Here is a 13912-nt window from a genome sequence, read left to right on the forward strand (position 1 = left end):
CATATTTATAGAGTTTGGTGTGATATCTTGATACATGTATACATTGTGTAATAATCAAATCAGAGTAATGAGCATATCTGGCACGTCAAACCCTTGTCATTTTGTGGTGAGACCATTCAAAATACATTCTTCTAGCTGTTTTGAGATGTTCAATATATTATTATTAACTACTTGTAAAAGTAGAGAGTAGAATATTGATTACCAGAGGCTGGAGCAGGGAGTGGGGCAGGGGAGAATGGGAAGTGGTTGATCAATTGGTAAAAACTTACAGTTATGAAAAGGTTCTGATGTTCTATTTCACAGCAGAGTGACTATAGTAAAGCACGATGATTTTTAAATATGCCACATTTTATTTAAATTTAAATTAAGAATAATGTCCAAACAAAATCAATGTTGGACTAAACTGTAAATGGATAATGTGACCTTATTTTAAAAGAGTGTAACTTATTGAATGAAGAAATCCCTTATATAGGCATGCTTATATTATTTAATTATATTAAACATATTAATAAAATGTATAAAATCAATTTATTGGGAATACTTACTCATGTATAAATAATATGTATGCATTAGTCAATTATCACCCGATTAAAGTTGTATGTATAGAAGTGGAGTCCCATTGGTATGGTGGAAAAGAGTGGAATTGCTGAAATGGTACTCCTACTGACATTTAAGTTTTCCATGATATAAATTTGATCTTATGATCTTTTCAAGTACCAATTTTTTTTTTTTTTTTTTTTTTTTTTTTTTTTTTTTTTTTTTTTTTTGAGATGGAGTCTCACTCTGCGGCCCAGGCTGGAGTGCAGTGGTGCAATCTCGGCTCACTGCAAGCCCCGCCTCCCGGGTTCAAGCCATTTCCTAGCCTCAGCCTCCCAAGTAGCTGGGACTACAGGCCCCTGCCACCAAGCCCGGCTAATTTTTTGTTTTTGTTTTTGTTTTGTATTTTTAGTAAAGACGAGGTTTCACCGTGTTGGCCAGGATGGTCTCGATCTCCTGACTTCATGATCTGCCTGCCTCGGCCTCCCAAAATGCTGGGATTACAGGGGTGAGTCACTGTGCCTGGCCTCAAGGACCTTTTTATAAGCTAATAAATATCAACAGAAAGATAGCAGAGTCATGAGGTCTGGTTTTGGGGAGGCAGATGAGATGTGCAAATGAGTTAAGCATGAACAAATACCAGAAACCTATAGTATAACTGAACTTGGAAAGATAATTTTGAATTCATCATAATATGAAAAGAGGTGCTTAAATGACAGGATATCTATTCAAGGTGGCTTTTTCCTAAAGTCAACTAAAGTTTGTTAACCAGATCAAAATTAATTAAAGGATATTAAGGAATGAGAGTAGAATCTCAACACTGAACTTATTGGCTAATGTATTGACCATGGCTCTTAAGTTTAATTGCTCTGTCAGCTTCATTTTGTGGCTTTGGCATGACTGTCTTAAAGAAGTAGCAGCACTATTTAACATCAAGTGCTCTGTGTAGTCCTGATGTTACAAGCCCTGATGCTTTAAGGGCCCGTCTCCAGCCTAGTGTATAAAATGAATGTAGCAGTAAGGCTTAATTGTGAATGAAATATGTCTGTACTTTATCTCATCTCTTCTTTAATCTGCTTTAACATTTTAATGCCCAGCTTTGTCCCTCTACTCTCTCCAAGAAGGCACTAATTGGCCATTACTTTGGAGTTAATTTATCCATTAATTTTCCCACTTGACCGCCTACCCTGGCGTTCTACATTTCATCTCATCTTCTGTAAAAACTAGCATCTTAAGCACAACCTAAGTACTCTCTCAAGAACTCACCTACAGGTCATCATAGCAAGAGATGCTTTATATCATCACAGTGCTGACTTCATAAAAATACATGTGATTAGACTACATTTTTAGAATAATATTTTCTCTTGTTTCAGTGATAATATAAATTCATTGTAGAAAAATGGTAAATACAGAAAAATTTAAAACTATGTAAAATTTTTCAACACACAGATAAATATGGTTAACATATTGTTTTTATATAAAATTATTTTAGATACCATTAAGTAATAATACCTGCAAGTGATATTTAATGACTTTTCTTCCGTTAAAAATGACAAATACCATTTGTATTAGTTTTAAGTATGTAAATATATTACTATTCAAGTTCCCTGGCAATTAAAATAGAACATATTACTCTATTCAACTTTTTGTGCAGGGATATAAAGACTTGTTTAGTAATTCCTCTGTCATAGTATTTAATACATGTAAATTTGTACCCTTTATTAACAAAAAATGCAGCAAAGCAGCACCAACTACTATTTTAAGTAATCATCACACGTGGAAGGACCTTTTATTGAAATTGTCATTTAAACCTCCATTTAGAATCAAAGTTAGAACAAATATGTTTCATCCTCTTCTAAATATTTCATTAACATGAAAATATAAGATCTATCTTTCATCTATGTAGTATTGACCAAAAAAGCCAAACTCTGCAAAATATTTGAAGAGATTCATTTTGAGCAAAATGTCAGGACCATGACCCATGACATAGCCTCAGGAAGTTCTGAGATCATGTGCCCGAGGTAGATGGGTTACACCTTGGTTTTATATGTTTTAGGGAAACATAAGACATCAATCAATACATATAAGGCATACATTTTTTTTTTTCCTGGAAAAACAAGACAACTTCAAAGAATGGGCTTACAGGTCATAATTAGATTCAAAAATTTTCTGATTGGCAATTGGTTGAAAGAGTTAAGTTATTCTATAAAGACTTGGAATCAATAAAAAGGAGTGTCTGAGTTAACATAAATGTTGTAGAGACCAAGGTTCTTATTACATAGATGAAGTCTCATAGGCAGCCACCCTTTGAAGGAGTAGATGGCATATGTTTTCTATTCAGACCTTTAAAAGGTGCTCAACCCTCAGCTAATCTTCTCAGGATTAGGTAAAGACCTGGAAATGGAAGAGGATCCTCTAAAGAATGTAAATTTTCCCCACAAGAAAGAGCTTTGCAGGGCCATTTCAAAATACGTCAAAGAAATATATTTTGAGGTAAAATACTTTTATACTTTCAGGGCCTGCTATCTGTCATGTGATGCTATACTAGAGTCAGAATGGAATTAGGTATTTTATTGCTACAAAGAGCCTGTTTCATCAATTTTAAGGTATCTGTTTCAATTTTAATGATTGTCAGCTGTGTCTGAATTCCAAAGGGAGGATAACATAATGAAGCATGTCTGACCCCCTCTTTCCACCATGGCCTGAACTAGTTTTTCAAGTTTCTTTGGAATTCCCTTGGCTGAGAGGAGGGACCCATTCAGTCAGTTGGGCAAGGTTAGAATTTTATTTTTGGTGTACACTATGTTTCTGTTGATTGATTAATCAACCAATATATAAACCTCTAGTTGTAATGGGAATAGGAGGGGAGACGAGAATGGATTATGCTATGGAATTTGTACCTGACTCAGAAGCGGAAAGGAAGACAGAGGAGTAATATTGAGAAGTGAGCCCTTGCACTTTACAGAATCCTTCAAAGACACAGTGTTGAAGATACCAGGTACCAGGTTGGATTGAGGGATGGAGATAAAATAGAAAGATTGCTGGAGAATCTCTGAATAATTGTAATGATAATTACAGTAAATAACTCCCTCTTTACATTCTCCTTTCCCATAAGGAGGCAAATAGTTTAGTTTTTGTTAAAAATGAACTTAAAATGTCCTAGACTTGGGGGCATCAAGCGAGCAATGTCTTGGAATTAAGTGTAGGACTGAAAACAGGAAGAATGAAGGCCTTCAAAAAGCACTTATAGCCATGTCTTTTCACTTCTTCCATTTGTGTTTCTGACTACCAGAAGCCAAATGTATTCAACACCCCAAACGAGTGAGTAAAAATTTTTTTTTTTCCCGAGCAAATGAAGGTTCTAAGAGAAAAGATCTATAAAAAGGCAGAATGAATCCTACTTCCAAATTAGAATTTCTGTTTGCTACCTAATGACTGTGTAATGAAATCTACCAGTTGGCATTTCTCCCTCCTAACACCATCACACATACAGAGAACTTTTAACGTCTTACTGTTAAATATGAATGCTAAAATTAATTATGCATTTGAGGAAAGGGGGGAGCAAGAAAACCAGAATAAGAAATAAATAAGGAAAGAAGAACTGTGAGAGGAGAAACACTGCAGGTAGTAGAAGAAAAACTTAAAATAGTAATCACAAATGGCTTTAGAAAAATAATAATTTGAATCAATAAAACCATAACATAATGCACATAACTAGGCAAAAAAATTAAAGGACTTAACTTTTTAAGAGTAAGGTTAAGAACAGCTCTCAGACAGTAGAACAAAAGAACAAAGAAATAGGAAATATGAGAAAATTTAAAAAATAGAGAATCATCTCAGGCAATCTTATATGCTAATAACAGATGTCATGAAGAATGAATACAACAGGAAGAAAATTTTGAAAATATGCAAGTATATTTCCTATAATTGAAACACACTAATCTGCACATTTAAACAATATGCTGGTGTTCCAGATTTAAAAAATGATTAATGACACACACGAGGAAACTTCTGTGTTAAATTTCAGAACATTGTGGTTAAAGTGAAGAAATTAAAAACTTCCATAGGAAAAACATATATTTTCAGACATCCAAGGACTGAAAAAAATTATCTGCCATGAATCCTTTTTACTAAAGGACTGCTTGATAAATAAAAGTGATAAACCAACAGACAGAAAACTCAGACCCAAGAAACAGACTATGATATGAAAAATTGTAAACAGAAGTCTAGATGTAATAGCTAATTGCCAGTATTTGAGAGCAATCACTGTAGATAGAGCAGATGGTCCTGGAACAAAGTTTATTAGAAAAAAATAACTTAGAATAAGGTTTGCAAATTTTGAAAAACATTTTGCTTGGTAATTTGATAAACTTTTTGACTCTTTTGGGGAAAAGTAAAATTAATCAAATAAAGAATAAGGAAACTGTGAACAGCAGGATACCACTTGGTTCAGTAATGGAAAATTTTTACATAACTAGAAATAGCTGCCTTGTGTAAGAAGGACAGAATAATAACAAAGCAATGAGACAAATAATTGCCATTATGGGTTACATGGGGTGAAGTTTAAACCCATGAGTAACATTTTTGTTGATTATCATTTTAAAAATTGTAAAAAAAAAATGCATATATGCATAGCATACATAATTTTAACAACTTTGAAGTGTATAGTTGCAGTGGCATTAAGAACATTAACACCATTGTGCAATCATTACCATCAGCCATCTCCAGAATCTTTATATCTTCCCAAGCTGAAACACCATAACCTTTAAAACATAACTCCCCATTAACTCCTTCCCCTCAGGACCTGACAAAAACCATTCTACTTTCTGACTCTATAGATTCAAATGTGTTAAGTACCTTATATAAGCGAAATCATACGAAGTTTGTATTTTTGTATTTGAGTATTTTAGCTAGTGCAATACCTTCAAGCTTAATCCATATTGCAGCATTTGTCAGAATATCTTTTTGTAAGGTTAAAATTATTATGCCATTGTGTGTATATACCATATTTTCTTTATCTGTTTATCCATTTATGAACACTTGAGTTGTTTCCATGTTTTGGCTATTATGGATTAATGCTGCTATGAACATGGATGTACAAATATCTGTTGGAGATCATTCTTTTGACTGTTTTGGGTATATACCAATATACGGAATTTCTAGATAATGTTAATTTTATATTTAATTTTTCTGAGAAAACACCGACTATTTTCCTAAATGGCTGTACCATTTTACATTCATACCAGCAATACACAAGAGTTACAATCTCGTCTACATCTTAATAAATATTTTCTTTCTTTTTTTTTTTTTTTTTTTTTTTTTTTTTCTTGCTCTGTCACCCAGGCTGGAGTGCAGTGGCACAATCTTGGCTCACTGCAAGCTCCGCCTCCCAGCTTCACGCCATTCTCCTGCCTCAGCCTCCCGAGTAGCTGGGACTACAGGCGCCTGCCACCACGCCTGGCTAATTTTTTGTATTTTTAGTAGAGATGAGGTTTCACCATGTTAGCCAGGATGGTCTCCATCCCTGACCTCGTGATCCACCAGCCTCAGCCTCCCAAAGTGCTGGGATTACAGGCGTGAGCCACCGCGCCCGGCCTAAATAACTTATTTTCAGTTTGCTTTGATAATAGCCATCCTAATGGGTAAGGATTCGTTTCTCACTGTGGCTTAGATTGCATTTGCCTAATGATCAGTGATGTGGGCATCTTTTCATATGCCTATTATTGGCTATTTGTACATCTTCTTTAAAGAAATATCTATTGAAGTTATTTGCTCAGTTTTTTTAAAATGTATTTATTTTTAACTTGACAGATAAAATTGTATGTATTTATCATGTAAAATACAAAATTTTGCAGTATACATACATTGTGGAATAGTTACATGTAGCTAATTAACATATATATTACCTCATACAGTTATCATTTTTGTTGTGGGAGCCCTTAATATCCTCTCCTAATATTTTTCAGGAATACCATGTGTCATCATTAGCTATAGTTATCATGCTGTACAATAGTTCTCTTGAACTTATTCCTCCTATTTAACTAATTTTGTATCCTTTGAAAAACAACTCCCCAACCCTACCCTGTCAACTGCCCCAGACTCTAGTAACCACCATTCGACTCTCTACTTCTATATGATCCACTTTTTTAGATTCGAGATGAGTAAGATCAAGCAGTATTTGTCTTTCTGAGCTTAGCTTATTTTGCCTAACATGTCTTCCATGTTTATTCATGTTGTTACAAATGACAGGATTTCCTTTTTATAGCTGAATAATATTTCATTGTGTATGTATACCACATTGTCTTTATACATTTATTTGTTGATGAACACTTCAGTTGATTCTATATTTTGACTGTTGTGACTAGTGCTGCAATAAACATGGAGTGCAGATATCTTTTTGACATACTGATTTCATTTCCTTTGCATTTCTACCCAGTAGTAGAATTGCTGACTTGTATGGTAATTCTATATTTAGTTTCTTGGGTCAGCTTCATACTGTTTTTCATAATAGCTATATTAATTTACATTCCCATTAACAGTGTATAAGTGTTCCCGTTTCTCCACATCCTCACCAGCATTTGTTATTTTATATCTTTTTGATGATAGTCATTCTGAAGATGATATTTCATTGTGGTTTTAATTTGAATTTCACTGATGATTAGCGATGTTGAGGATTTTTTTTTTTTTTTGAGACAGAGTCTCGCTCTGTTGCCTAGGCTGGAGTGCAGTGGCCAGATTTCAGCTCACTGCAAGCTCTGCCTCCCGGGTTCACGCCATTCTCCTGCCTCAGCCTCCTGAGTAGCTGGGACTACAGGTGCCCACCACCACGCCTGGCTAGTTTTTTGTATTTTTTTAGTAGAGACGGGATTTCACCGTGTTAGCCAGGATGGGCTCGATATCCTGACCTCGTGATCCACCCATCTCGGCCTCCCAAAGTGCTGGGATAACAGGCATGAGCCGCTGCGCCTGACCTGAGGATTTTTTTATATACTTGTCAGCCATTTGTATATCTTCACTTGAGAAATGCCTATTCAGATATTTTGCCTATTTTTAAATTGGGTCATTTGTTTTCTTGCTACTGAGTTTTTGACTTCCTAGTATATTTTGGGTATTAGTCTCATGTCAGGTGAATACTTTGCAAATATTTTCTTCCATTCAACAGGTTGTCTCTTTACTCTGTTGTTTCTTTTCCTTGTAGAGCTTTTTTGTTTGATGTAATCCTCTTTGTCTATTTTTGCTTTTGTTATCTGTGCTTTTGAAGTCACATCCAAAGCGTCATTGCTCAGACTAACGTGATGGAAATTTCCCACCGTGTGTTCTTCTGGTAGTTGCATCGTTTTGAGTCTCACATTTAAGTTTTCAATTTATTTTGAGTTGATTTTTGTATATGATGTCAGATAAGATTCTATTTTTATTCTTCTGCATGTGGATATTCAATGCTCTCAGTGTCATTTATTGAAGAGATTACTTTGCCTTGTGTGTTCTTCACATGTTTGTTGAATATTACCTAGCCATAAATCTGTAAATTTATTTCTGGGGTTTTTATTTTGTTCCTTTTGTCTGTGTGTCTGTTGTTATGCCAGTACCATGCTATTTTGGTTACTGTAACTTTGTAATATATATTGAAGTCAGATGATATGATGCCTGTAGCTTTGTTCCTTTGCTTAGGATTGCTTTGCATATTCAGATTCTTTTTTGATTCCATACAAATTTTAGAGTTGCCTTTTCTATTTCTGTAAAAAATGTCACTGGTATTTTGATAGGTATTGCATTAAATCTGTAGAATATTTTGTATAGTATGGATATTTCACCAATATTAATTCTTCTAATCCATGAACATAAGATAGTTTTGCATTTATTTGTGTCATCTTCAATATTGTATTAGTGTTTTGTAGTGTGCATTATAGAAATCTTCCAATCATTAGCTTATTTGTATTTCATTATTTTTGTAGTTATTGTAATGATATTGTTTTCTTGATTTTCTTTTCAGATCATTTACTGTTAATGTAGAAAAATACTACTGATTTTTGTGTGTTGATTTCGTATTCTGCAACTTTCCTGAATTTGTAAGTTTCAACAGTTTTTTTTGTTGTTGTTGTTTGGTTTTTTTTGTTTTTTAGTGAAGGCTTTGGGGTTTGTTTTTTGTTGTTGTTTTTGTTTTTTTATAAAATCACATCATCTGTAAACAAGGACTATTTGATTTCCTCCTTTCCAAATTAGATACCTGGCATTTATTTATCTTGCCTAATTGTTCTGGCTAAGAATTCCAATACTATGTTGAATAAAAGTGTTGAGAGTGGGCATCTTTATTTTGTTTCAGATCTTAGAGGAAAGGCTTTAATTTTCCCCCATTGATTATGATCTTATCTGTGGGTTTGCCACATATGACTTCATTGTGTTGAGGCACACTTCTTTTACACCTAATTTATTAAGTTTTTATGATGTTGAATTTTGTCAAATGCTTTTTCTGCATCTATAGAGATGATTTTATAATTTGTTTCCTGTTTTCCTTTATTGTGTGTATCACATTAACTGACTTGCATATTTGGACCGTCTTTGCACTCAAGGAATAAATTTCACTTGACGATGGTGTATGGTCTTTTTAATTTGCTGTTGAGTTATGTTAACTGGTATTTTGTTTGAGGATTTTTACTTCTATGTTCATCAGAGATATTGACATACTGGCCTATAATTTTCTTTTCTTGTAATGTCCTTTTTGGCTTTGGAATCAGGGTAATGCTAGCCTTGCAAAATGAATTTTGCAGTATTCTCTCCTCTTCAATTTTTTGAAGCAGGTGAGAAAGACTTTCATGAACTCTTTTTAAAAAGCTTTGGTAAAATTATTCAGTAAAGCCATCAAGTCCTGACCTTTTCTTTGTTGAAAGCTTTGAAAAAATAAATTGTATATGCTTAAGACATAAAACATGATGCCACAAGATATGTATAGATGGTAAAAAGGTAACTGTCATTAATTTAATTCACATATCCACCATCTCACATAATTATCCGTTTTTTTGTGTGTGTGTGGCAAGAAAATTTAAAATCTACTCATTTAGCATTAATCCCATATACAGTACAATTTATTACCTATGTTTTTATGGTGTACATTAGATCTCTAGCATTGGTTACCTAGCTATCTGTTACTTTGTGTCCTCTAATGTTGAGTTTTTTGAATTACTGACCCAATCTTACTTATTATTGATCTATTCATATTTTCTATTTCTTTATGAAGGGTATTCCATGCAAATAGAAGTGGCTATATTTATATCGGAGAAGTTAAACTTCAAGTAAAAAATGTTACAAAAGATAAGTAGATCACTAAATATTGATAAAGGGGTCAATTCATAATGAGAATATACCAGTTATTAAATATATATATGCACCCAATATCATAGCAACTAAATATATAAAGGAAATAGTAACAAAACTGGATGTAGAAATAGACAGCTATTTAATAATAGTAGGGACTTCAATATCCCTCTTTCAACAATGAATAGATCATCCACATAGAAAATTATTAAGGAAGCAGCAGGTTTGTATAACACTATGGGACAAATGTACCTAACCGACATATATAGTACAATCCATTTAACAGCAGCAGAATATGCATTTCTTCAAGCAGACATAGAATATTCTTCAGGATAGATCATATTTTAGGCCACAAAATAAATATTTAAAAACCTTAAAAAGTTTGAAATTATATCAGGGTTTTTCTGTGAGTACAATGGTTTGAAACTAGAAATCAATAACGTGAGAAAAATTGTGAAATGTACAAATATGTGAAAATTAAACAGCACAGATCTGAATAAGCAATGGGTCAATGAATAAATCAAAAGTTAAATAAAAATGTCTCAAGATAAATGAAAATGAAAATGTAACATATAGAAACATATGGGATACAGCAAGAGCAGTTCTAAGAGGGAAGTTTATATTGGTAGATGACTACTTTAAGAAAGTAGATAAGATTTTAAATAAGCAGCCTAACATTACATGTAAAGGAACTAAGAAAAAGAAGCACAAGGTAAGCTCAAATTCAGCAGAAGAATGCAAATAAAGGTCATAGCAGAAATAAGTGAAATAGACTTGAAAAATAGAAAAGATCAATTAAACAGTTTTTTTAAGAAAAAAAGAAACTTGACAAACTTCTTGCTAAACTAAGAAAAAAGAAGACCCAAAATTATAAATCAGGGAGGACCCGATACAACTGATACAACAGAAATGCAAAGGATCATTCCAGACTACGATGAAAAATTACATGCCAAAAAATTGCACAAGGTAGAAAATATGATTAAAGTTCTGAAGACATAGAAACTACTAAGATGATTACTTTTATTTTGTCTTTTTGCTGTTTTAATTAACTATGCTGACAACTGGCAACTTTGCTCTCTCTCTGTCTCCTAGCTCAGCTGATCTCTTGATAATGGATTGACCCTTTTATCATCATATAATGCCCACCTTTGTCTCTGGTGAAAATTTTTCTCTTAAAGTCTATTTTGTTTTGCATTAATATAACCTCTCTAGCTCCCTTATTATGATTTTTATTCTATATCTTTTTCTATCCATTTTGTTTTTATGTATTCGTTTCTTTGGCTCTAAAGTGAGTCCCTTACAGTTAGCATATAATTGTGTCATTTTTAAAATACTGCCTTTTACATTTAGCTGTGTGGTAACTATTATGGGTGTTCTTTATTTTTTCATATTTGCTTAAATTATTTTCTATTGTCCTTTAATTTTGTTCTGATAGACTTGCATTAGCATTTCTTGTACTGCAAATCTGTTAGTGAAAATAATGTACATTTTTTCCTATATATTTGAAAGAAAATTTTGCTGATGTACAATTCTTGTTTGGCAGTTTTTGTCTTTCAGCACCTTGCAAATTGTATCCTATTGCCTTCTGGCCTCCATGGTTTCTGATGAAAAATAATCTGTGGATTCCTTGTCTGTGGTAGGTTGCCTTTCTCTTGTTATTTTCAAGATTATCTTTTGGTCTTTTTCTTTCAACAGTGTTATACGAAGTGTCTACTGAAGATTTCTTTTATTCTGTTTGAAATTCATCGAGTTTCTTGCATGCGTGGATTAATAGTTTCCCCAAATTTGGGGCTTTTTATATCATTATTTTTTCAAATATTCTTTGTGCTACTTTCTCTTTTTTCTCTTCTTTTGAGACTAGGCAGGTCAAAACAACACAATTCTTTGTGACTGAAGTTCTTTCTGGTTTCTCAGTTAATGTTTACATTAGCTGTTATTTTCAAGACTATCACTGAGCTAGGGAGCAGGGGATAGACTTAGGGTACGTTAAAATATCATAAAGTTCAGTTAGTAGACTCAGCCATTTTTCTTGAGTAAGTCTTCCAGTTGCTGCATGCCTCTGGTTAATTTACAGAGCTCCACATTAGTTTATTCTAACATATTTTGCTAGTTTCTTAAATTGCATTTATGGCGAGGAGAAATATTGGAATTTCTGACTACTGTTTAAATTGATGTCATATACTATGTTTTAAATAATATTCATTTATAAATAATAAAATAAATAATAAATAATTTATTTATTATCAATAATAATAATTCATTTTAAAGAATGATTATTATCACTTTGGTTAAATAGGGAGCCAAGTATTGTTTCTCAGTAACCCATGATTTTATCTTAATAAAGTGTTCATAGGTACTGATAACTTTTGACATTTCAACTTTTTGAAATTGAATCTTAAATATCTTTTGCACCTTAAAGTGCTTTTGAGAGTTCCCCCAGGATCCCTGGAAAATCACAAAGGGTTTATTCTTTCATATTATAAAAAGAGAGGAGCTAATAATAATTACGTGTATTTTATGTCACTGTTAATGAGTTTCATGGGAAGGGTTGTCATACAGAAGAAATGCTTAGACTTTTCTAAGTTAACTTGGTATGGATAAAATAGTATAAATAAAAATACTCCATAAAATGCACTGTGTATGGGAAGCCCATAAAGATTTGTTAGTGTTGTCACTATTCATGATATGTTTATATTATATATATATATATGTTTTTATTTGTTAGAGTAAACAGACTTTCCACAGAATGTGAAAAATATTTGCAAACTATGCATCTTACAAGGGACTAATATCCAGAATCTCTTAAGAACTCAAACAAATGAGCAAGAAAAAACAATCTCATCAAAAGTAGTCAAATGAATAGACATTTGTCGAAAGAAGATATACAAATGGCCAGCAAACATGAAAAAATGCTCAACATCACTAATTGTCAGAAAATCCAAATTAAAGGCACAATGAGATACCATCTTACACCAGACAAAATGGCCATTATTAAAATGTCAAAAATCAATAAATGTGGTGAAAAGGCAATGCTTTTTCATCATACACTGGTGAAAATACACCACATACACTGCTGGTGGTAATGAAAATTAGTATAACCTCTATAGAAAACAGTATGGAGATTTCTTAAAGAACTAAATGTAGATCTACTATTCTATCCAGCAATCCCATTACTGGGTATCTACCCAAATGAAAATAAGTTATTATATCAAAAAGATACCTGCACTAGTGTGCTTATCATAGCACATTTTACAATTGAAAAGATATGGAACCAACCTAAGTGCCCATCAATCAATCAGTGGATAAAGAAAATGTGGTGTATATACACCATGGAATACTACTCAGCCATAAAGAAAGAATTAAATAATGCCATTTTCAGCAACTTGAATGAAGCTTGAGGCCATTATTCTAAGTGAAGTAACCAAGGAATGGGAAACCAAATACTGTATTTTCTCACTTATAAGTGGGAGCTAAGCTATGGATATGCAAAGGCAGACAGAGCTATATGATGGACTTTGAAGACTCATACAAGGGATGTTTGGAGGGAGGTGAGAGATGAAAACTACATATTGGGTACAATGTACACTACTTGGGTTATCAGTGCACTAAAATCTCAAACTTCAGCACTATACAATTCATCCATGTAACCAAAAACCACTTGTACACCAAAAATTATTGAAATAAACACATATGTTTAAAAATATAAAAATAAACAAATACACCCAGAAACTGTAAATGCCTGCTGAAGAACTTATGGTATTAAGTCATATATTATTTTAAAGGTTTTATGAGGATCGATGGAGAAGTCAGGAAAATCATTCACACAACAAGGAAAGTTTGTGGAGCAGGTTTTGCTGACACGCTTGATGAAGAAGTGGAAGAACATATTTAAGGCCATCACAATGTGTTAAATGCAAAATCGAAAGAACTTGTTGAGTCATCTAAAGAGAAAGAATAAGCTGAAAAAGAAACTGAAGTAGAACCCACAGCGTAGGCATTACCAAATTTTGCCAAAGTGTTTCAAATTGCACAAACATTAAAAGACAAAATTGTGAAATTCAATCAT

Source organism: Macaca thibetana, chromosome X (assembly GCF_024542745.1).
Source record: "Macaca thibetana thibetana isolate TM-01 chromosome X, ASM2454274v1, whole genome shotgun sequence".
Lineage (NCBI taxonomy): Eukaryota > Metazoa > Chordata > Mammalia > Primates > Cercopithecidae > Macaca > Macaca thibetana.